General features: G+C 49.2%; 1 protein-coding gene across 3 annotated transcripts in view; it reads right to left on the bottom strand.

Annotated features, from left to right (window-relative positions):
* Positions 1-24,418, bottom strand: part of Oatp30B (Organic anion transporting polypeptide 30B) — a 228,164-nt gene that overhangs the window by 85,478 nt on the left and 118,268 nt on the right. For all 3 annotated transcript variants that reach the window (XM_084591734.1, XM_084591736.1, XM_084591735.1), the window contains one exon: positions 18,148-18,211. The gene's annotated coding sequence lies outside the window, so the exon portion shown is untranslated. The remainder of the gene's footprint in view (positions 1-18,147; positions 18,212-24,418) is intronic.

The following is a 24,418-nucleotide window of genomic DNA, read 5'->3' as shown; positions in this document are numbered from 1 at the left end:
AGCGCGTGCAGTGACACGGCGGAGTTCGGAGCGCTGCCGCCCGTCACGCATACAGAGATACGCTGCGTTTGGACCTTGAGGGTGGCCGTTATGCACCACATGTGCGAGCCCTTTTTGTCCGGCGGCAGCGCGGATCGTGGGAAGCCTTAATGGTTCTATGAAGACACGACCGAAGCTCGCAAGAGATATATCGGCCTCAAGGTCGCAGCAGATGGAAGGCAGGGAGAGGCTTAATGAGCCTGACGTCGAAATAATAATAAAAATAATAAAAAAAAAGTCGCTCACGACTGGTATACTCTTGCGACTTAAGCGATTCTCAGTTCGTTCACTCGGTGGCCCTATGAAACCGGTGATAAGCGGTGCTGTCTATCTTATGAACGATTACTGGAATCCACCAGGAAAAAAAAAAAAAAAAAAAAAAGGGCGCCAGAATTCTCCCCCCTCGCCTTTTTTTTTCTTTCGCTTTTAGCGTGGTTGCTGGTTGACCGAGAAAAACAAGCCTGCTAAGCTCTCCCTTCATCATTCTCAGAACATGAAGGAAACGGCGGCACACAGTGTTCAGTCCACTCACAAACGGCGATAAAGATGACTTCAATCGCATAAAATCCCTGTTATAAAGTGAAAGGAACCGCGTACAAAGGTAAAAAACATGAATGTCAGCCGACCCGCTTCGCTTCCTCCGTATACACTGCCTGCCGCTCAATCACCACGCCTCGCTTCACTTCAGCAACAAGCGAGCGGAGCGCGCGCGAATGCACAATAGAAATCGCGCTCAGCAAACAGCTCTGCTGGATATTGTACGACGAATCGAAGCTTTCGCCGCACGCACCAAGCCAGCTGCTCCCTTCATGCACCGTAACGCCCCTTCAGCGCTGTCACAGCAAGTGTCAGACGCTGCAGCGCAATGCGAAACAACAGCCCCGCTGCACCTGACATGGACAGGAGCAGCTGTGTCTCGGATCAAGAGCAAGGACGCGATCACAATGAGGAGAGGAGAAAACATGAGGGTGGAATGGGCATGGACAGCGTGCCTTTCGGTAAACTTCCATCGAGGCAGGAGACAACAAGGTCACCATTATGACACGCGCGCGACTCGTCCCCTCGAGTGTCGATCCGTGTTAAGCCATCTTCCTCCCACTCCACATCTCCTGTTCCTTCAGGCTCCCTTTCGCAAACACCTACCGAGCAACAACGCATAATGGTCAACAATATGTGTCACAGCCCCAGTTTTGCTGGGGCGAGGTCGCGAGTTAGATGTTTGTTGCAGCGGATGTATTTTGATGGAGGCGAAACAAGAAAAGTCACCTCTACTGATAATATTTGGATTGAAATTAAAGAAACCTTCGGGTAATCAGGGGTCACTGATCGAATGAATGTTTTCATTTATAGATTTCTGGACAATATTGCGCGTCAAAGCACCAATGCAGGCTGCAAGACAAGTCGGAAGGCCTACGGATAAATTTAGGCTATGTAAACAGCGCACTGTGAAAAACCTCACAACATGTGTGCTTTAGCACGCCAGGTACACCAAACGTCCACAGTCAAGGCGTCGGTCTCGACCCCGGAACCCTTCCGGAAGACGATGGTTAGATCCATGCACGGAGCCAACGCGCGGCGCGTCGGTGTCACCCGGAGGCCTTAACTATATATACGGCCTGTCTAAAAAATTTTGGAGAAATTTTGCAACGCTGAATAGTAACTGTCTACAGGTGAAGCGCTTTCAAGACCAACGCTGAAGAATTGCACTTCGAGAGAGTGTCCAGCAAACAAGCGCGCAAGCTCTGTTTCCTATAATTTCTCCCAGCACGACGTTACGAATGGTTGTTATGGGGGCCGCACTGTTTTTGATACGACAGCAGCAACACAGTTTCTCAACGTTAAAAAAGGCGCACAATTAAACGCTGACAACAAAAACAAAGCCGCTCATAAGCTTTCACCCGGTATAGAAAGTCGGAGAAATGTCCCGCGCTGAAAATAGCTAAGAGAGAGAGAGAGAGAGAGAGAGAAAGAGAGAGAGATCCAAGAACGAAGCAACAGCGATGAAATGCCATGCTTCGACTGTCGACGTTCTCCAAGTATAGATAGACGCTACTGAAGAAAACGTAGCTCATGTCATTCGCTTTCGCACTGTCTGGTGTGTAGAGAATAGCTTTCACACCGCTGTAAACGCGAAAAACTAACCGACTTATTTCTGTTTTTGATCAGCAGCCCACTGCAGCCAGGAAACGCGAACGCAACGCACAAGCAATCTAAGCAAGAGAGGCGCATAAGCAGCGTCGGACGGACGAAATCAGTTTCCCCGCACAAAGAAGACGGGTCGGTGCACTTTCACCACGCAGTTCGGGCACGAAAACTAGAAGGCGGAAGCTGGCAGACACATAGCGACGGGGGGAACAATTAGGCGTTGCTACAGACGCCCAACTGCGCCGCTCGCGGGCAGCGGCTTCGTTTAAGTTTGCCAAACGAATTACCACGCATGCTTCTCCGCGGAAGCACTCAACAGCGTGTCACACGCAGGGGTATAGTAGCGCTGAGCTTTTTAAAAGTCTCGGTTCGCCAATCCTATTTGAGCAAAGCGCGCGAAACTGCAAACGCATACACACGCATGCAGGGGTGAGTCGGTTGACGGTAATAAAAAAAAAAAAGTTAAAATTATTGTCTTCCTTATCTTTTTTTTTTTCTGCTAGAGTCAAGCATGCGGAGCGGTTGCGGCGGTGCACACAAGAAAGGTCCCGGGGTCGCGCGCAACCTCCGTCGCCTCTCCCGAGCGCTAACGTGATTTCTCGGTTCTGGCCCAAGTGTCTCGGGAAAACTTCCGCGTTGCCGGGCGCAAAAGATCGGCGCCCCCTTGAGCCTCGAGGCGCTGTTAAGCCTTTTATTAAAAGCACCGATCTGGATGCATAAGTGCGTTTTTGTCGGCGCTCCTTAGCCATGCAGGATCGAAACAAGAAAAAAAAAAGATAATTATAAGTGAATGAAGCCCCGAAGCGTGGGAAGCACGCACACATTATACGCACTAGAAAACGAAAGTGGGATCGTAATAGTCTCCTGCAGTCTCCTGGAATAACGCAGTTTGTCTTTTCGAGTTTGACTTGTGCTTGAGCCGTAAGCAGCCTGTAATGCTGAGAGAGAGAGAGAGAGAGAGAGAGAGAGAGAGAGAGAGAGAGAGAGAGAGAGAGAGAGAGAGAGAGAGAGAGAGAGAGAGAGAGAGAGAGAGAGAGAGAGAGAGAGAGAGAGAGAGAGAAAAGAAAACCCTGTTTGGCTGTGTGTCTGCGACAAAACTAATTCGATGCCGATAAAATTAGTGATTCGCATGCTAAATGCATTTCGACCCACCGCATCGCAGTCTGCATAAAATCATGGGTTTGGTGGAGCTGAATTTGCCATCGACTCTTCCATTAGAGGAAGCGCTTCGCAAAAGAAAATAAGTTGGCGAACATCCCTTTTACAGCGTCAACTATATATAGAGACGCTGCGGCCTTCGTATAAATAAAGTGCTCGCTCACACGACGGAATAGCCAAAGGCCACCGATGCCAATAAAGGTATAGGATATATTTTTTTTTCTTTCTTCAATTAGTTTCAGGGCAATGGGGAGTTAGCGGTGTAATCATTTTATGCCTGAAATAGAACTAATTATAGAAGGCGCAGTCTACTATAACTATACTTAGATATACGGTGGGATCCTAATCCAACGTTCTCCGTATGTGGCGTATATGTATGCGGTGCTCTACCAACTTCCGGAATCTCTTGAGTCGAGTTTTGCTTGTAATTTTTCAGACCAAAAAAAAAAAAAAAAAGAAATGAATACACAGTTCAAACTTCCAACTGATAAACACCCCATATTCTTAAAAAAAAAAAAAAAAAGCACAAGAACCAGTCCCCAATGCTTCCCTTCGTTATAGTGACTCAGTATATGAATATGTGCATGACAATGAGCCCCTCATTTTCGTATACACTTGCTTGCTCAATACAAAGAGCTCGTTAGCTGTGCATGCCTCAAACCAAACGCATTTGAGAGTGATTAAAATGAACAGACGAAAAAAAAATAGTTTTGCCTATGCCAGCTGCACATTTACATGTCTCTACCCAGAATAATTCTGTCACGGTGGAAACTGGAGGATATGTATCGAGTGCAATTAACGAGTGACACACACACACACACACACACACACACACACACACACACACACACACACACACACACACACACACACACACACACACACACACACACACACACACACACACACACACACACACACACACACACACACACACACACACACACACACACACACACACACACACACACACACACACACACACACACACACACACATTCAAAACAATAAATAAATAAACGGCATAAATTTACGATTTCTCTCCCTTGTTTAGTGTCAGCGTCACCTTATTACTTACACAGTGTCGACGACCCCTTCAGAGTCCTTCGTTTTTAGTCACACTGCAAGCCAATCATTACCTGCTTCGCCCCGCCCACATGGCCATCCAAACCTTTTACCGAGCTCCGATCCCGCACCCTCTGCCCGCAAATGCAGCGCTGCGGCGAATTCTCTCGCCAGCGCGAAGCACAACAAGCGCGTTACACGGCTCGTTACACCAGGCGTGTGTGAAGAGTAATCATCTCCCCCCTGACCTCAATACATCTGAAAAGCTCGGCAGACACTCGGGCGCGTATTTACAAGTTCGACTGGCTCGCGGAAGCCCACCTCCAGTGTGCATGCGACGTTCGATCGGAACCGCTTTCAAAGCGAGCCGAAGGCGTGGTCTGCGGCGCCCACACAAGCACCAGTCATTAACGATGGCCCCTGCGTGCACCCACACTCTCAAGCACGGGCGGGGGAACTCAGCAGAGAGACCACAGCTGACGCTCCCAGCTGTAGAGTGCGCGAGAAACTCGAGCATAACCGACTCCATGTGGTTATGCGAGCTCGCACCGATAGCACGATTCGGTTTCACACGCGAATGGCGGGAGGTTTGCTTCACAGGCAATTAGCGGTGTCCCGTATTGGTGAGCCAGAAACTAACAGCACACTTCTTTCACAGAGGAGAAAACGAGACACGCTATAACAAAGCGACTCAGGGCGCGGCTTACACGCAGTCTGTACGTACGAGCCACCGTGGCCGAATAATTAGTTGTGGTTTAACTCTGGTTAACCCTAGTTGAATTGCGATAGCAACGGCGGAAGCTTTTTTTGCCTGCTACATTATTCCCCTATCACACCCTATCATGTGCAAGGTGCTACATATAAGCTCATCCTTTCAGAGTATGACGCGAGAGCGTGAGCTACCAGCCCACATATGAAGGGTTCAATGCTGCTGAACCGAATGTGGAGCTTCGGGTGAGCGAGCGTTCTTCTTCTTCGTTTTGGTCATCTTTTGCTTCTATATCTTCTTCTTCTTCTTCTTCTTAGTCTTCTTCTTCTTCTTCTTCTTCTTCTTCTTCTTCTTCTTCTTCTTCTTCTTCTTCTTCTTCTTCTTCTTCTTCTTCTTCCTCCTCCTCCTCCTCCTCCTCCTCCTGTTCAAGGTCAAACGTGGCCCTTTTCGAGACGACGCGATGGGCCGAAACCTGGCGTAGTATTACTAATGCAATAAAATGCTGACTGCAAGGTTTAGTAAATATTTCATTCGAGGAAGCCTAAATACCGTAGCAACGTATGTTGCCGGGCTTAGAAGAGTCTGCGTGCTATTTTCTTTTTTTTTTCTTTTTAAATAAGGCGCTACATGCTCGTCATTCTCTCTTGCATATCGTTCATGTAGCTCCTGGTTGAAAAGTTGCTGAGAGTTTTTAAAAGCCCACGCGAAAGTGACAGTGAACCGGATACCTGTATTTTCTTTCTTTCATCCGGGTTTGGTTTTTACTTTTGTGTAAGCCGTGACTGCCGTCTGAACTTCCAGCTCCACTTCAGCCGGACATCATAAGTACAATTTGTATGCCGTACAGACAGCACTTTCTTTACTCGCCGATCGTTCTTCCGAGTCAACAAACCCAGTGCTCTTCACACGCGATGCGGGCAAATAATATACAGGCGCTCAAAAAAGAAAAGGCAGGAGGACGGAAGCCGAGTTGAAAGATAACTCCAACAGAGAGAAGGCACTCTCGCGGAGCGAGGGCTGCTCAGCAGCGCAGCGGCAGCTCCCAATCTGAAATCCGCGATTTTTAAAAGCGCACCCTCAGTGGAACGCCGCCGAGTGCCTTGCCAGTGTCCGAAACACGGTGGTCCGAAAGGTTTCAATCGCTCTTCGTGCGCGCAGGCTCTCACGGGGCCTTCGGTTACTCCGCTGCGTGAAGAAGTACTGCGCTTTTACGCCCTGAAAGACAAGAGAATCAAAATGAGAAGAAAAAAAGATTTCACTGGCCACTTTGCTGCAACGTCCGACGTCGATCGGAGAGATTCCCCTTAGCGGCCTACACATTTTTCTTATTTTGTTTTGCTTGTTTTTTTTTTTGTTTTTTTCTCATGGGAGAGCAAAGCCGACTATCTTTGAACTCACGGTAATGCAACGGTAGTAGGTGCAACGTCCGCGGACAACGCAGAAGGGACGAACGGAGAAAGAAAGAAAGAAAATCTACTAAAGGAAGCTCGTTCAGGCGGCGTTTTGCACAAGCTGCAGCGGAGCTTGGCGGCAAAGGGAACAAATAGAAAGAAAATTAAACGTTCGGGGAGAGAGAGAGAGAGAGAGAGAGAGAGAGAGAGAGAGAGAGAGAGAGAGAGAGAGAGAGAGAGAGAGGGGGGGGGGGGGGTATTAAACGGCGGCTCGTCTCCACGCGAACTGTATGCGCTTAAGAGTCAGGGCAGCGAAAGTGCTCGGGCCGCGCTTCCGTCTCATATTTCATGCCTCGCGGCCGGAGTATACCCGCGAGGTCGGCGGCATAAGCGAGATCGGCGATATGCGGACGCGGCCACGAAGAAAGCGCATAAATTAACAAGAGATGAAGGACGCGGAAACTCGAGCTGTTCTCCGACCAGGAAGGCGTAGCTACAGGCTCCCGTGGAAACAACGGTCACACCAAAGAAAAGCAGCAGATCCCTCGCTGCCGAGAAATTCCTGGAAATCTAGCACATACGCTCATCACGTGTTACAGATCGGCGCTTCGCAGCCGTCGCGCAGGAGGCAGAAGATGCCAATTCTGAAAAAATTGCAGAGTATATCGGGTATTTTGTTTTCCTCTCCCTCAATGCTTACGTCATCGCCCTGCAGTAATTCTGATCCATTCGCAAGATTACACAGTTCAAGCTGCCCTATACGCTTCTTGCATGCTGGTCAGTCCCAGCTATATAGCGCTCGACGTGCAGTATACATTGCATACAGTTTTAAAATTCTGGAAGACTCACTCACCGCACTTCCCTACCTCGCGCGCACTGAAAACGAATTGACGCGCCGCAGTTTCGCTTCTAGCTTCGAATTTCAAAGTGTTCTAAATTCGTAAAGCTTTGCAGCGCAGGTGATATCACAGGGAGACACCGCAATGCAGACATATTCATCACGTTAATATCAACAAAATCGCAGGTATACATTACGAACCTAAAGAGGGGCGAGATTCAGGAACCGTTTCTATTACCGCTCCTCTCTCCATAATCTGCAGATTTAATTCGCAAGAAGCAAAAATGAACAAGCAAGAATTTGATTTTCCTTTTAAAACGAGCACGGAGGCCAGCCTATACCTCTCGCATGAAGGGGTCCTGCTTTCAGAAACCTGCCCGGCATATGCGATTCCGAAACATCGGTATGCGCCCGCTTATTTCCGCTCCACTTGAGCACTGATATAAAGATGAAAAAGAAAATCGAGTATTATCTGAGAGACTAAAACGCAGCGAAGCGGAACACGCAACGCGCATTAGGATCCGTCCCGATTCGGCGAACGGCATGATACCGCATTTACGCCTATGTAAGCACCACTCGCTGTTAGGCGCATTCAGCCTCCCTTCGTCTTGCGTCTCAACGAATGAACGAAACAAATTCGCAGCCTAGCTCATGCGAAACATCAACGAAGCGATAAGCGACGCCCTCTGACGGATTCCGACAAATTCCCGAACGCGACGCTGACGTCCATTACAGCAGCATAGGTGGACGACGACGATGATGATGATGGTAAAGGCGGTGTGAGAGCCACGGCTTCGCAACTTCAAACGATAAGAACAGCTTAAGGGAATGGGGCTCGTCCAGTTGCAGCGATTCAACATGTGCGCGCACGCGCCAATACGCCACGTCACAGCCGTCTCATCGTTTTCTTCCTGTCAAGGGGAAAAATTAATGGACAGTTGGCGCGCGCGCGCAGCTCTGCTGTTCGATGGTCGGCTACGTGCACCGGTCGATAGAGGTTCTGCCCTTGTATATTGATCGGGGATGTTTACTACGATGTGATAAAGGCAGCCATGGGGGGTCGAGAAAGGGAGGGAGGAGGCTGGCCGTCGCGGAGAAGGGGATAGAAGCAATAAGTAGAGAAGAGGGCTAGCGTGTTTATGGGGCGCTTATTTCTTTTTTTTTTTTTTTTTCTGGGCGTAAGCATGCACGGCATCATTGTTGCGCTTGCCGACAGTGAAGATGGATGCCCGGCGACCGAGGTATAAAAGCGTCGCTTTAGACGTCATAGCCGGGAACAACAATAAACAGTAATAAACAAGAACTTTCGTTTTTTTTTTTTTTCCCCCGCTACGAAGGAACCGACGATAACAATACACACGGGAGTGAGTGATTAGTGCGCGAGTAAGTTTGCTGTTGCCATTTTAGTTCGCTTTTGACTTGATTTTGTAAAGCAATCAATGCGTGACACACACACACACACACACACACACACACACACACACACACACACACACACACACACACACACACACACACACACACACACACACACACACACACACACACACACACACACACACACACACACACACACACACACACACACACACACACACACACACACACACACACACACACACACACACACACACACACACACACACACACACACACACACAATCTGCACGTACGCACATATAAAGGTATGCCGAGGAAAGCACACAACCCCTTTCCTAAACCTCCCGCCTTCGCAGTATTCTTCCCTTCAAAGCCTCATAAATTTGGCACTGAAGGAGACAGAATTACGTAAGTGGCCGCGTAGCGTATAAACACGCAAGCTACAAAAGCGGAAGGGGGCGGACCGGAGCACAGAGCACGCGGGCCCCCTACGCGTAAACGTGGTTACCAACGCAAACAGCAAACGAAAGAACGGGCAGCTTTCGTGCACGGTGTCGAAAACGTCCGAACAGCGTGGTCCGCGCGAAAATAACCACGCGCGTGCAGCTATACACTGAAACGTAAGCAAAACCATGCAGCAGAACCGAAGGTCTGAGCCGGCGCCGGTCATTAATAAGTGGAGCAAACATACTAACTCGATCAGGCGTCGCCACTCCGCTGCCCGAATTCAGGATGGTCAACGACCTAATACAATACTCAGGCGCTAAAATCTTCCAGAAAAAAAAATTGAAATTCCAAGCATTCATCATTAACCGTCTTTTCAGTACAAAAATGTAGAAAAATAAATATGGAAAATTGTTTTAAAGTAAGACATCATTATGCGAAATTAAATTGAGCTAATTACGACGGCTGCTAAACGCCTAAGAGGTAAACCTGTTCCTAAATATGCAGGAACATTGAATACATCTAGCGCGAAATTCTAAACTGCGCCATCTGCTGCCAGTGCGGCAAGAGGACCAAATGAAATTTTGGCTGTGTACTCCTAAACCTTGAGCAAATCTCTTGCATCTTTGGCAGCTAGTACGTTTTCGCAGGTGCGTTAAAGAAGCCCGTTTTTATGTTAGCAATTCGTGCAGTTATGAAAGAGGAAAATAAAAATCATGCGCATTTTTGCGTATTGTGTAAAAAGCGATAGATTGGGCAAACGCGCCTTAATCAACTCATCTCCTCACAGACCACGTAATTTGTTACAGTTGTGGAAACTCTGTACAGCGGTGGAGAAAAACAGCTTTGTTCCAACAAGCTGGGACAAGCGCTAGTGCAGGTTCTGAGTGGTTCGAACTGCGCTATCTAGGATGGCAAATTCAACTGCCCTAAAGGAGCGCTAAACATCGCAGCCAGCACACACTAACGATCTGAAGCTACCTGCATTGCAGGCAGCACAAACCACGAGCCAAATAAATGCACTATGTTGGTAATTCCCTACAAACTATGGCCACAATATTGGTACTGAGTTAGCAATGCACTGATCTTATGTTGGGCCGGACACTACCAATGCAGTATCAATATTCGACCCATGATGTGTGCCGCCTGGGCGGGCCATTGGCGACACCACAGACTGATAAGCTCCAGACTGGTTTCGGAGAAGTATTTCCACGAGGAACTTCGTAACTGGAACGACCGAGAAGAAACCGAATGCCACGAATCCCTCTTAGAATTCAGTGCCGACCTGGTGTGTTTCGAGAATGCTTGCGTAGTGCGGCGCAGTTTTCGGTGCCACGAGGTATACAAGTGTTGTCATCAACTGACCATAAACCCATCATTCGCCCACTGGCCCGCAACTATAACCCCTCACTTCCGTTCCTGACGTGTACAGCACACTCTGCATCGCGGCACGCGCCGATGGAGATAAGGGAAGGCGCTGACGTAAGCTCTGCTTAGCACGTGTGACCTGCCGAGGTTGTTGTTGCTAAGCGTTCAGTTAAACGGAAGGCTTGCCATAAAGCAGCAGCGGAAAGCAGCTTAAAGACGTCGCTGGTGTTTACGTAAAACGCAGCGCAGAGTGTCGAAAGCAGCAGCTATAGCAGGCTCGTAAGGGTGTTCAGAACCGTTCTGCAACTTGCTTGTTTCTTCCGATTTTTTGACCGAGTTAGGAAAGTATACGGTGCTTCCGTTCCAGCAGAAATCAAGCACCAGCTGATGAAATCAAAAACACTGAGCAGTGCTTATGTGACCTGCCTAGGACGCCACGGGTGCATACGTTGCCAGCGTATCGAGATCGAGAAGATCAAACATATTGTGCTAGAAAATGAGAGACCAGATACACCCATATTATTCTTTTTCGGGGCGCACTCGACTATTCCGTTGTCGAATACGTACGTACGTTTCCGATTTGTACAACCTTAGCATACATCTAAGCGTTTCTCTTTACACACTGCAACGGCAGTATTGAAGACGACGAACGTTTGAAATGAAGCCGATCGCACTCCACCGCCCACTTCAATGCACGTGTATGCGGTGTTTATGCCCAGTGCTAGTACGAAGTCTCGGCAAGGGCAGCAGCAAGCAGTTGTCAACGGGGAGAAAAAGACATAATGCAGCGGTCTGCGAGTAGGTAATATATTTCCTTATGCGCCCACTGTCTATGCGGCTAATATATGTTTTCACATCATGAATCATCTTTGCAAACACAGAAAGTATAACGCGACTCCCTAAAGTTATTACGCTATCGGCTATGCTTATGACCACGAGGTACGGATCAACAGCAGCGTTGCACGAAAAGCGGGCATAAGAAACACGAAGGTCGAGGAGGAATTTTCCTTCGGCTTCACCGCAGTCTTCAACCACTGGGTTGATGTGGATTCCAGATAACTACATGTTTAAAATAAAAAAAAAAATGTACAGATGTGACACCGATGCATGACATTTAATGCCGTTTTATGTTTCTAACCACGTCGATTCAGAAGGCTGCTATAAGTTATACCGCGACCTTTATAAACTGCAGATGGCATAAAATACATAAGGAAACGAGGCAAATGTTCCCAACTACATGTTTTCTCTCTATATATACCAAACACTTGAGCGCATCCTCCTTAGCCAGTCAGTCCAGCAGCCGCCGCATTCACTGAGCATCATCTTTAACTTTGCCTTTCGGAATAAATAATAATAATAAAAATAGAAAAGCCGTACACACATCCGTAAGGTAAACAAGAACGTCCGAACGAGTATTTTGCAAGCAAACCTGACGCGACTGGTTCTTCGCTCAGCACATACACGCGCACACGCGAAAATATGTGTCGAATGCTCGTCCTTCCGGCACCCGGCCAGCCTGTTTGGACACGGACCGGCTGCTTCCAGATCCAGTCGGCCGCGAAGCACAGCAAAGACGTGCCAACGCTTCTGAGTCCGCGGCGGGGCCGCCGCACTCAGGCGACCGAGGTGTTTGCAGCGCCGATCGGCCCAGCTGGGGAGAAGCAGCCCAGAAATAGTTTCGTCCGTCCAGGCCGTTGCAACGTCCTTAACCCTGTTTTCATTTTCCTCCTGACCGCTGAACGCCTCGGCCAGCGGCAACGGCGATGCGCGCCGTGGCCGCCACTCCACGACTGCCCATACTTATAGCGGTGCACTTTTTCAGGAACATCTTTTACGTACACAGATAACAATCTCACATCACATGGAGATGCTCCTCCGCAACGCGCTGATGTACACGTGGTAAGTAGGGGCGAACGCACGGAAGCTACGAGGGACGCATTAAGTTGGGGATTAATTTCGACTCCCCGGGGCTCTTTTAAACTGTGCCCGCATATACAGCGCAGCCGCCTGACCGCTGAGGCTGGGATTAAATACTGTGACCTTGGGTTCAGCTGCCGAACAGGTATAGGCGGATGCAGTGCTTCCAAACAGTCCGAACCGACACGCGCACATTATCGACGGGATCGCTTTAGCCCCAGTAAAGAGTATACGTGACAAGGGTGGACCTCTCAGTGATGTCTGAAAACTTGTATAGTTCCCCTGGCACGAATTAATGCTTCCCGCGACAGTTCGGGAAAAAAATGTTGCACATTTAATAACAATAAATAAAGAAAGCTTTCCCTACTCTGAGTTTCTTGCCAATTATTGCCTATTAAATAAAGGTGCCGATAACAATACTCAGTAATGGAAAATTAGAGCGCGTCTCATTACTTCGCAGAAATCTAAAGCGTATTCGTAGAAAGCCGCCAGAGCGAGAAGCATGCATCCGTTGTGCCAAATGTGCAATCCAAGAGTCCACGTTGTTTCCAATAAAGCGGTGTAATCTAGTGGCCGAACGGAGAAAATTTATCAGGCAGCGACGTCAGAACAGCAAAAAAAAAAAAAAAAAAAAAAAACCTAAGGGCGAGAGCGCGTACTAGAAAGGCGCCCGATTCCACTAAACTCAGTGGACATATCAAGACGCGGAAGCCCTCCAGTAAAAGAAAAAGATGAACAATATGAAAGGGCAGAGAAGAAAAATGCAACCAAGAAGGCGTCGTGCCCGCTGGTACGCGTACTCCAAAATCTTGCGTCACACGAGAGCGGCGCCACTAGCGCAAAGCAGCCGTACACGCAGTGAAGACAATGGGCGCGTCTCGTGACGTTGTTGCCGCGCACGCGAATCAGCTGTGGCAATACATGCCCCATGCGAGCCTGCAGGCAGAGGAAAGGAAGTCGACGTCTCGGAAGTAGAGCGTTGAAAAAAAAAAAGAAAAAAAAAAAAGAGAGAGAACAGTAATATGCCGTGCGAGCCCGAAGGCTGCGAAAATGGCGTGGCAGACAGCCGGCTCGGCGCGGGAAACGCTTGCGGTGCGTTGCGCAAGAATTATTACACGAGGACCCCGTGGAACAATGTAAATGGAACCGGCTTGCCCCACTGATGGAATCGGATGTGTTTGCCTGCCATCTTGGACTACCCTTTGACTCCTTTTTTTTTCGAGCACGACGGAGACAGATGGAAGCGACGAGGGAGAAGAGGAGATAGCGCCATTCTTTCATGTTGCTGCCGTCCTCTCGATATGCCCTTACCAATTTTCTAAGAGAAACTATTGGTCGCCTTATCTTCTTTTTATCCCCTCTCCTTATGCTGGCTGGCAAACAGATACGTAAACTCGCTCAGTTAACCTCCCCGACTTTCTTTCCATCAATCAAGAAAAGACAGTCACTAATCTGTCAATGTAAAAAAAGGCGCGTGACCGGAATTTAGGCGTGAAGGGAAGAACGAAATATGTGACTACAACCATATAAAAGTCTTTATAACGACAGCGGCAAGAAGCTACACTAGGTTACCTTATAACCGGGATCACCTCTTCGCGTTTTACTAAACATCTTGACCTTTTCTTCGCCCGCGTTTTCGCCCCCGCGCGCACTTTCCGGCCATTAGGCACGTTCTCCGAACTTCACAAGTCGCTCGTACACTGATGCAGTCGCCTCCGCGGTTCCCGAGAGTGGGCGAGATGCAGAGAGAGAGAGGGATAGCATCCGGAAAGAGAGCTTCCAAGAAGAAAATCACCGAAGCCGCGTTAAATGCACTATATAATAACACGGCGAGCCGACGCAGCGTACCGCGACTTCCATAGGCCCAGGCAGCCGTATATTGGAGAAGGGGTGGCTGCAACGGGGCAGCAGCACTCTCGGTGAAGTTCTGACTGTGCGTACCGCGGTTCCCCTCCGTCACAAGCGCGCCGCGACCTTCAAGAGACGACGGGCAGCAGACGGCACAGGAATCCTTTTTGCCCTGGGTTTATGACGCGTCGCGGGCTCAAATGCCGGCAAAGCAAACCGAGATGCATTTGAGACGGGGGAGAAAGTGAATGCTAAGAAAAATGGCCTAGCCGCGGCGTTGTTGCACCCCATTTCATTATACTGTGCAATCTTTTTTTCCCATATATTTTTTTTTTATGTTATTACCCGGCATAGCAAGCAAACGGCCTAGAAACGACTCGACGTCGTCAGCAGAGCAGTAGTCTTGTTGCAGCGACCGACGAGGGTTCTACCAGCTCCCAGCCGCAGTAACAACTTCGTCTGCCGCTTGCATGCCATCAATCACTGCGCAGTTATTAGAGACACCCCCTCCCCGCGTCATGCCAGCAGACGGGCACGAGTTTTATGCTTCGACCTTCTATTTCGTTGCCACCCAAAAGTGAGGCGGTCACGACCTAACAGCGAAGTATACGCGATTACAGTGTAAAGCATGCAAAATAATAAGAAAGGGTAAAGAAAGATTTCACTCGGCGTTAGGGTTAAAATCAGCAGCCTATATACACTGTCAGACCGCCCGCTTCTCTACCGCCTCTATTTTCACCTCCATCAACTGACAAGGTTTCGTCAGCGGCGCAGACGAAAAAATAGAACTGGCCCAACAACCGGCCGGGATTGCGCGGAATGCCGCGTCTAAACTGGGAGCGTAAAGAGAGAGAGAGAGAGAGAGAGAAGTAAGCGGTACCAGCTTGTAGCGCGCACGTGAGTGGAGCGAAGACCCAACTGGCATGAAGGTGCGCGTGCGAAAAAAAAAAAAAAAAAAGTGAAAAAGGGTCGTTTGAGTCGTCTGTTATGCATACGCCAAAAGCATTCCCGGCAGAAACCGGAAAGAGGAAGGAAAACAACAAACACCTCCGCCCTCGACAGAGAGACGTTAACAAAGAAAGAGTGACCCTCGGTTGCGCGCCAGCGCGTTTTTTTTTTTTTTTAACGCGGTTTTGACGAGGACAGATCCCACAAGTCGCGGAGGTGGTCTGCAAAGTGAGCATAAAATAAAAATCACAAAAAGTAAAACCAATAAATTGCAAAAAAAAAAAAAAAAAAAAAAAAAAAAAAAAAAAAAACAATTGTTTCGTGCTCCTAAAGCTGAACCCGCGCGCGCACAACGATGCATCCAAAAAGCGAGGTCGGTCCAGAGGGCGGCCGCCAAAGAGAGAAGCTTTTGTACCGGCACGTCAGTACTGGCGCATGCAACTCGTTATCCGGGGATGACATCGAACCCGGTGCTTGCAGACAGACACCCCGAAAAGCTGATGGAACCCTGCAAGAGAGTGCCCTTCAAGGGATTTCGTGACCGATAGCTTCGGTCCGTTTGGCCAGACGAAAAAACATAATATCGGGAGAGCGGTTCAACCGGTACAGGGTAGAGAGAGTGGAGGGCTAACAGGAGCAAACAGCGTTTCAAAGGACGACAAACAAATACAACGACAAAAATCCGACCGCTGACCACCATCCGCTTGAAAGAGGTGCAACCCAAGGGCGCAACCGCATCGCAAACGCCGCCGCAAAAGTGAGGGGAAATCCCGCGCACAAAGGGTCGATGGTCGGCGAACACAAGAGCGGCGAGCAGATTTGTTTTCCTTATGCGCGCTCTCTATTCTTTTTCTTACCGCTGTTTCTCTTCTGTACCTCATTCCTTCCTTGTGGGATGCTGGAGAGAAAAAACTGAGTGCGAAAAAAGAAGCGCGTGCGGTAACCCGTTTACAAGTCGCACTCAACGTACGCGAGCAGGACAAGGGCGATATACGTAAGCATCGAATATGGACGCTAGAGTTTTCCAGTCTACAGCTGCAGATACATGGCGGACAAACCGGATAGCCGCACGAAGAAGCGATGCTGCGATCGGGACTCCGGCTCTTTCCCGCATGGAATGAGTCACTCTGCTTCTCTAGAGTGGTGGAGCTAGAGGCGTTGAGAGCCCGACCTCGGGGAAGCCCGCGTTCGGAATGGAAACGGGACGAGAACGAACAGTGTTGCAATTCTGCACGGATTGAGTGCATTGCATGCTAGCTGCAGCACATGAGTGTCCGTTTCGCAGAAACCAGCGGACTCCAATACGAGAACCACAATTATGGTCGCGTAACAACCACGGCTGCCGTATGATTCACCGGCTGAGGCGTCCTGTATTCGACTCGGACGGCATGACCACTGGACCTCCGCATGAAGATGTCTCCGGGAAAGCTAAGAGCTGACCAGTCAAATATAGGTTATGTGAATCAGCAAGGCTGATTCTTGAGTTAGTTGGTATATACAGTTTGATCATTTTGGGCGAAACCTGAAGTGCAAAAAAAAAAAAAAAAGAAAAAAAAAAGATAGAAAAAAAAAAAAAAACAGCGAAGTATCCCATGTCGATCTCTCTCTCGTCCCTGTACTTTTTGCGCTCCAGGCTTCGCCAAAAGTACATAAATCAGTTCGCGGCTTCCATAACGCAAATATGAGCGTGTTTGTGACCCACAAAACAACATTTAAACGCGAAATTGCGCTAGCGTGAAATTTACATCGTGTGTTCCAAATGTGGAGAGTTAAATTCAAATTCGAAAAGTAATGAGCAGAATTCATAGAGCGTCGCTGCTACATTTAAGGTTTGCTCACTGGTTTTGTGCATTAAATATTATCTGTGCTTTGCCTCGTACAGCCGCACCGCTGAAAAGCGAAGACGAAAAATGGCCTATAGATGGCATTCATTTGATGCAGTTGTTATTGTTATTTAGCATTTCTCTTCGTTCAGCTGTGTGTGCTGCGCACCGTGGTTTTGGCCGGGCAAAGAAAAAAAAAAAAAAGAAAAGAAAACGCGATGGCTCAAACCCATTAGCTTATGAAACCCCGCTAGCATGCAAGGACGCCTTATAATCACGGTCCCGTGACGTAGGGGAAGGAAAAAGGCTGCGATCAATGCTCGGAACTTTGCGTGCCTACCTCTAGCGTACTTGGAAATAGACCGATTCGAACCCACTCTCTGCTCTGAACACACATACGCGCACACCCGAAAACTCACGTCACGTGACAGAATGCACCCCGGAAAATAATATCCAGGTTAAAAAGAATTTACACTTAGATCGCATCAGCTAGCGGTACACGCGCACTACAGCTATTCTTTGTTTGTTCGTGTGTGTGATTTACACGCAACATCTCCTCATGGAAAGTTGCACAAGTAAAAATCAGCAATTCACAGTGCTTGATCGATAAGAATAATAGAAACGAAATTATAAACTACTAGATTATGCTGCAGGCGTTCGGAAATACGCAGGTTATGAAGGAAGCGGACGACAGTTAATCATTGCAGAAAATGGGACACAAGGCCAAGTCGAATCCACCGGTACTACCGGCAGACCAGGCAGCGACGTCTCCGTTTCAAGCTCCGGCGGGCGCATGCGGAAAACGGGCGCCGTAGAGACAACCGGACCGGCGACAAAAGGGCAACGCACCGCGGGAAGGCACTGCAGCTCACAGTGTGCGACGAAGCGGAAGAGAGGGAGAGAGGAAAACGCTGTTGTCCGGCGGCACGCTCCGACGTGTGTGTCCCCTACGCGCCACGCACTGTAGAGCACAACAGCGCCCCACCAACCAAGTCTCGTGTACACACGCGAGATGATAAGACGGTCGTGGCGGGGCGATTTCCAGGAAGAAGCAGCTACAGTCGCCGGACTCACCGCGTATCCGGTGTGCGTCCGTCCGCAGGACTTCTCCTCTGTTTCCGAATCCCGCTGCTGCTTCCTGCACAGGAAGAAGAAAACACGAAGACGGTGTACGTCAGTTGACAGGGTGAAGGGAGTCCACACGGTCAAGTACACGCACTATTTAATGTCCCCGCCCGTGACAACATCGCTACGCCTCCAAATGATTCCAAAGCATTCACAAATCTCGGAGAAGTGAGACGACAATGTGATGAAAGAAAGAAAGAACCGGATGGGAAGCACAAGGCGACGTCCCGTCAAATTTCAGGCCGTTACGCTCCTGTGACCAAATACAGGTAAATTAGTGATGATAGTTGACCTAAATAGGATCAGCTAACGTTATATTCAGTTCATTACAATAAAAAAAAAAAGAAGAAAAGAGTCTATAGACGAGAGTAAGCCTGTGTAGGAAACGAAAAGCAGCGCACTACCAAGCCGGGCGGCTGTAACTATTCTGTCATTCAAAAACTCTCTTCTTTCTGCTATCATTTATTCTCACGGCTCCTTTAAGCTGCGCTGAGGATACTGCTGGGTTTGCTTGAACAAGATGCGATGAAGACAAGGATCAAACAGACGGCAAGTGTGACGACGACACGAGTATAGCACCTCCACAAATGCGCTTGTTAGCGGAGCCGTTCTGCGTCTACACAGAGGTTCCGTTCTATCTGTGGCAAGTTCTAGCACATGCCACTGCCAGTGTCACCTCCTCGGCGAAAAAGAAAGAAAGAAAGAAAGAAAGAAAGAAAGAAAGAAAGAAAGAAAGAAAGAAAGAAAGAAAGAAAGAAAGAAAGAAAGAAAGAAAGAAAGAAAGAAATAAAGAAAGGAAGAAAGAAAGAAAGAAAGAAAGAAAGAAAGAAAGAAAGAAAGAAAGAAAGAAAGAAAGAAAGAAAGAAAGGAAACGTTTCCCATGAGCTTTCTCTAGCCAGCTGCGCCAAACAGAATGGGCCATCGCAGCAAATAGTGCAGTTTCAAGCCGGCGCCAACAAGCTTAGGCGGGCAATAAGGATTGTATACGTCTGATAATCCGCGTGTGCTCAGAAAGATCCGCCGCCGAGACACCCATCAGGTTCAGCGTCCGCAAGGCACACCGAGAAACGACGGCCCAGGGAAGGAAGACTCATGAATACAGTACACGGGCGAGGCGAGGTGTGCGACCGAGGCGATGTGCTGTGCTATCCAAAGAACGCCGCGGCGCAACACAGAAGTCCACTGCACGATACAGCCGCATATGACGACAGCCTCCCAGAAGGTACCTCGCGCTTCTCTCCGCACGAAGGCGAAGACGAGTTACGTGCAACAAAATAAGGGGAAAAAAAAAGAAAAAAAAAAACCATTTACAAAAACCTAATCAGGGATCACTCGTCTGTCAATGCACAGTTGGCGTCAGACTTACGTGGGGATCGCTCCAGATAGAGGGAGAGGAGGGGGAGAAGAGAGAAAATCTTATATCGCATCCTAAGTATCTGTCTGCCTATATGCAGCGGTCACTCGGCAAATAAAGCGACATCTATATCCGCAGCTGTAAGGTACTGGACTAACCGCTTGCACGAAAGTTGAACCACATAGACGTAAAAGTCGAGTTAGGCTCGAACCCATTACGTGAGAACCGTCAGCTGCTGTCAAATTTCCCCTTATGCAAGCAAGCCATACTTGTCAGCGCGGCCGCACAATGCTACGCATAAGTGCCCGGTTTTTCTAGGCTGCACGCGAATAAGAACCTATAGTGCCGCATACCAGCATTTTTTCTTTGAAGTGTGCCTCAGCAATTGCGCACGTCTCAGCATTCAAGTATACCCTCGAGACATCCACCGTTGCTACGGAGAAAATGCGATGCAATGAAAGCGCGACGAGATATGCACAGGGGAACAGAGGAAGAAATTCTTCGCGCGCTGACGTAATGCCACCTCGCGCAAGACGCATATCATTTCCCCCGTGCCACTGCACGAGACGCGTATGATTCAGCCTTAGCAAGCGGAGAAGGTCTTATAGAGAGGGCGCGCAGGGCATTCGGGGAGGGGGATACAAAAGAGGCAAACGCATTCGAAGCCGCAGTGTTCCCATGCTGCTGCAAAAGAGGCTGCCGCCGTAAGTAGCGGCAATAGCGTGCAAAAAGCGCTGCCGAAAACAACGGCGTCTCCAATTCAGCTGATCCTTCGTGACGCACTCGAGAGATGAAACAGTGTTGCAATCGCGACCGAAAGAAATACATCCGATCAGAGCAGGTGCTCGCACGCACCATCTATACAAGGCCATACGGGCGAGCTTCGAGGCATCGTGCAATTATCAGAGAGATTGGTTTGGTTTATGGGGTTTAGCGTCCCAAAGCGACAATTATCAGAGAGAAAGAGAGAGAAGAAAATACTGCCGTGGTTTAATCTTGCTAAACCCAGACGAAGCGAAAGCGTCGTTAGGCTTGGCATTTCTTGTCACTCATCATCATCACTATCTCGATACTATAACCATCATCAAACAAATGCACAGTCACTTGTCATTTCTACTATCAATACCATCATTGACATGCCGTATCATCACCACTACTATTATAATCGTCATTATTACTAACAGCACTGTCACTGTGATTGCTACTATCACCCTCACGCCAGACAAGGAAAATTGTGATCGGTTTCTCACGAGCCCGGAGTGAAGTAGTGGTTTCCTCGATCGTGTGGGGATCGGAAGGATAGAGGCTCGATTCCCGGTGGAGACATCTTATCTTTAAGTGCCAGTATGGTCTTTGCTTATAGCCGCACTTCCAGTGAAAGGTGGAGCGACACCATATAGGCGGTGCATGGTCTTTGCTTCCTCTGGTTCACTGAAGCTCAAACGTGAGCCGTCGCTGACCTTAAACCGAGGCGGGGTAGTAATGCCTTCGCCTCGAGACACATGAGCTCAAGTGCTTGCGAATCTCATGACAGAAAAAAAAAAAAAAATCCACGGGTGCAGTAATGCATTGCGAGCTCTGTCACGGCGCCTGGTGGATACGCCCGACACTACACTAGCGAACCTCGGCCGCACTCGGCCAGACGGCGCATATGCGTATGGCGTATTTCATCATCATCATCATCATCAGCAGCATGACTACACCCACTGCAGAGCGAAGGCCTTTCCCATATTTCTCCAATTAACCCGGTTCTGTGCTAGCTGCATCCACTTGACCCCTGCGAACTTCTTTACCTCATCCGCCCACCTAACTTTCTGCCGCCCCCTGCTACGCTTTCCTTGCCTTGGAATCCAGTTTGTTACCCTAAGCGACCATCGGTTATCCTCTCTTCGCACTACATGTCCTGCCCATGCCCATTTCTTCTTCTTAATTTCCACTAGAATGTCGGTAACCTGAGTTATTTCTCTGACCCACTCTGCACGCTTCCTATCTCTTCCTATCCTATCCTAAATGAAGGAGCGGCGCAGATGGGTCTTCATAAAGACGACGATGTATAGTGCACAGCGCGAATGTGCATGCTGCAGTTTTACACGAGCCGTGATAGGATGCGGCGATAGTACACTGCTTTGGTGCCTGGCCAAGGTGGCGCACGGGTTCGAAACCTTTTCAGCGGATGACCTTTCGTGCGTGCACGCTCTGTCCGCACAGTTTCTTGTCCCTGTCACCCATAAGCCGAAATATGTCTTCGCATTAAAATATACAGCCGAATCACGAACAGCATGTCGAAACAGCTAGTATTCAATACTCAACGTGCACAAAAATCAGGTGAAAGTGTGGCAAGCATTCCGCAGTGTATACGAAGGCGGGCGTGAGAAATATATTAAATGAGCATATACTTGCCGCTTGCGCCATCTTTACCGGAAGTAACGTTAAACGCAACGCCCGTGTCGTGACAATCCCGTTACGAAATCCGAGCCACGGGAACGAGAAAGAACAATCCTCGGGAGACGTGTACGGACACGTCAAAAACACAGCACACTACACCCGGGGGTGCTTGCAAGAAGTGTCCACACCATTTCCGTCAGGCTTCCGCGCGTTCGCAGCCAAAAGCGCTCCGCAAACAGGGTGCGCCAGCGCGTCCGGTGGAGCAACATTGAAAAACGGCCTACCGCCAGTAAGGACAAAAAGCTGCACACAGTGGAGGGGTGGGCGCAGTAACACATGGCGACATATCGGCGGCGACGCACGCACCCGCGTTTGCGCGCGCTGTTTCGACGCCTATGGAGCGCCGGGGCGAATCGACCGCGAGGTGGAGAAAGGCCGCGAGGAGCCGGTGGCTGCAAAATTATTGCCCCCATCTAGAGCCCTACGTGGGGGCACCTATAAATCCCGGAGAGCAGCCACCGTTACTTGGCCGGCCGAAAGCGAGGCCGCCTTGTAGACAGCCACCGCCGAAAGCATTTTCTGCATGCACGCGGATGTTTTCGCGCATGTGGAACATAGAAGGGATGTAGTCACTATTTCTTTGCCTCCCTCTCTCTCTCGCTCTGTGTGTTATTCATATGCTAACATACACTCATAAAACCGTTGCACCGCTACTATGTACCAACCGCTGCAGAGAGGCAAAGCACGGAAGCCACTTAAGTCGAAGCGAAGCGCATGTCTGTGGCTTACGCACAGCGGGTACATTTTGTTATTTTTTTTCTTCGCGTCCGGTTTGATTGAAATGAGAGCTTTGTTTCTTCTACACTGCAGTCTACAGGGCCGAGTTAGCGTCATCGACGCCAAGCTCTAGCTATAGTGTGATTGGGATGCAAAACGCGCGCCATAAGGAAGAGGCGGAACGAGAAGGATAATTAAGGCTAACTTGTGGTAGACGCAAGCGCCGAACCAAGCTCAACAAACGATGCAGATTGAGATGAAGCAGACAGAAGGGCCGCGCGCTCTGCTATCTCTACATTCGTCCCTAACGTCGTTGCCCTCGTTTCTACGCTTGCGACTGTGATGAAAATTTACCGGTTGGCCCAGTTCTGTACAATGCGGATCGGACCTCCTCTCTTTCCTTCTGCCTCTGCCGCCCCGGATGAAGTCGACCGGAACTGCAAATCGGATTGCTTTCATATCAAGAAAGCAGCGACGCCACGTTCTGGTCCTCATTCTCCTTCTTCAACAACATAAGCGACCAGAAGAAAGGAATCGGCTAATCCGGCAGGCCGCAAACGGATATAGTTAACCACCCTGTGTAACAATCATCGCCGCTATCCCTGAACCATACTTGGCTACGTGCAAGGATGCGTTTCCTGTCCCTTTGGCTCACCTTCCGAAATCCCTCGCGTCAGTCCTTCGTGAACCCATTATTTGGACCAAAATCATTAATCTTCATGAACCTTCGAAGCTCTGTGAGGGCTGCCTCCATAGGATCCGATTTATTCGCGCTTACTAAGATTACCAGCTCTGTAAACATAGAAGCGGTCAAAAAATTTAGCACGCTTCAACGTTGATAGTCTGCGTGGAGATGATGATAGCCGGGACAACAATTTTTTATGCGACAGCAGCAGTGATACTGATGCACACATCGCACCTGGCTACTACTGCCTGCATTTGTTCAGTGCAATTGCATAGAAAGGGAGAGAGCAGTGTTATCCCGCTCTCAGTTGCAACGCGGGCTGGGCGTTATGGAAGGAATAAGAGGTTCATTCAACTTGCATCAACATATAGAGCTGCCTCGCGGCATTTTTTTTTTCTTCGCATTTCAACGCTTTCTATATGCGCTGGTCGCAGATCTTCCCTGACCTGGGACACATCGGCCCGGCTCCACAGTCACTGCAATATGCATAACTTCTCCTCCGTCGAGCGCTTACATAACCCGAGCCTCACCGCGGTCGTGCCGATGAGTGCGCGCACGCGAGCTACCATGCACCAACGCTTCCACACCATCAACTTGGACCGCAGTGCAGTGGGTATTAATGTGCGCGGAGGGGTCACACAGCAGCGATTCTACCTGTATGCGACGGAGTCGCAACCACCTGGGACGTCACGGCGCGTGAGCGGCGAAACGAACGGCGCGCCAAGCAACGCTACCGCATCCGACCGACGCGCTGAGCGTGGGCAGCATGACGATGGATGCAAGAAGCTTGGGGGCACACGCTCGCGAAGGAAGCGGCATCCGCCGACCCCGATAGTGATCTTTGAAACGCCACGAGTTCCTGTCGCCTCAAACGATGAGGCCATCCCGCACTTGCAGAGAGAAAAAGAAGGAAAAAAAAAAAAAAAAAAAAAAGCAAACGCAGGCAACGTAATATATCGGTCGCAGTATAAGGACATTCACTCTGCGGGAACACGCTGAGAATGCGAGAATTCTCACCT

The sequence above is a fragment of the Amblyomma maculatum genome, chromosome 1 (genome assembly GCF_055883805.1).
Source record: "Amblyomma maculatum isolate TAMU_Amacu chromosome 1, ASM5588380v1, whole genome shotgun sequence".
NCBI lineage: Eukaryota > Metazoa > Arthropoda > Arachnida > Ixodida > Ixodidae > Amblyomma > Amblyomma maculatum.
This window is presented reverse-complemented; position numbering and strand designations above follow the sequence as displayed.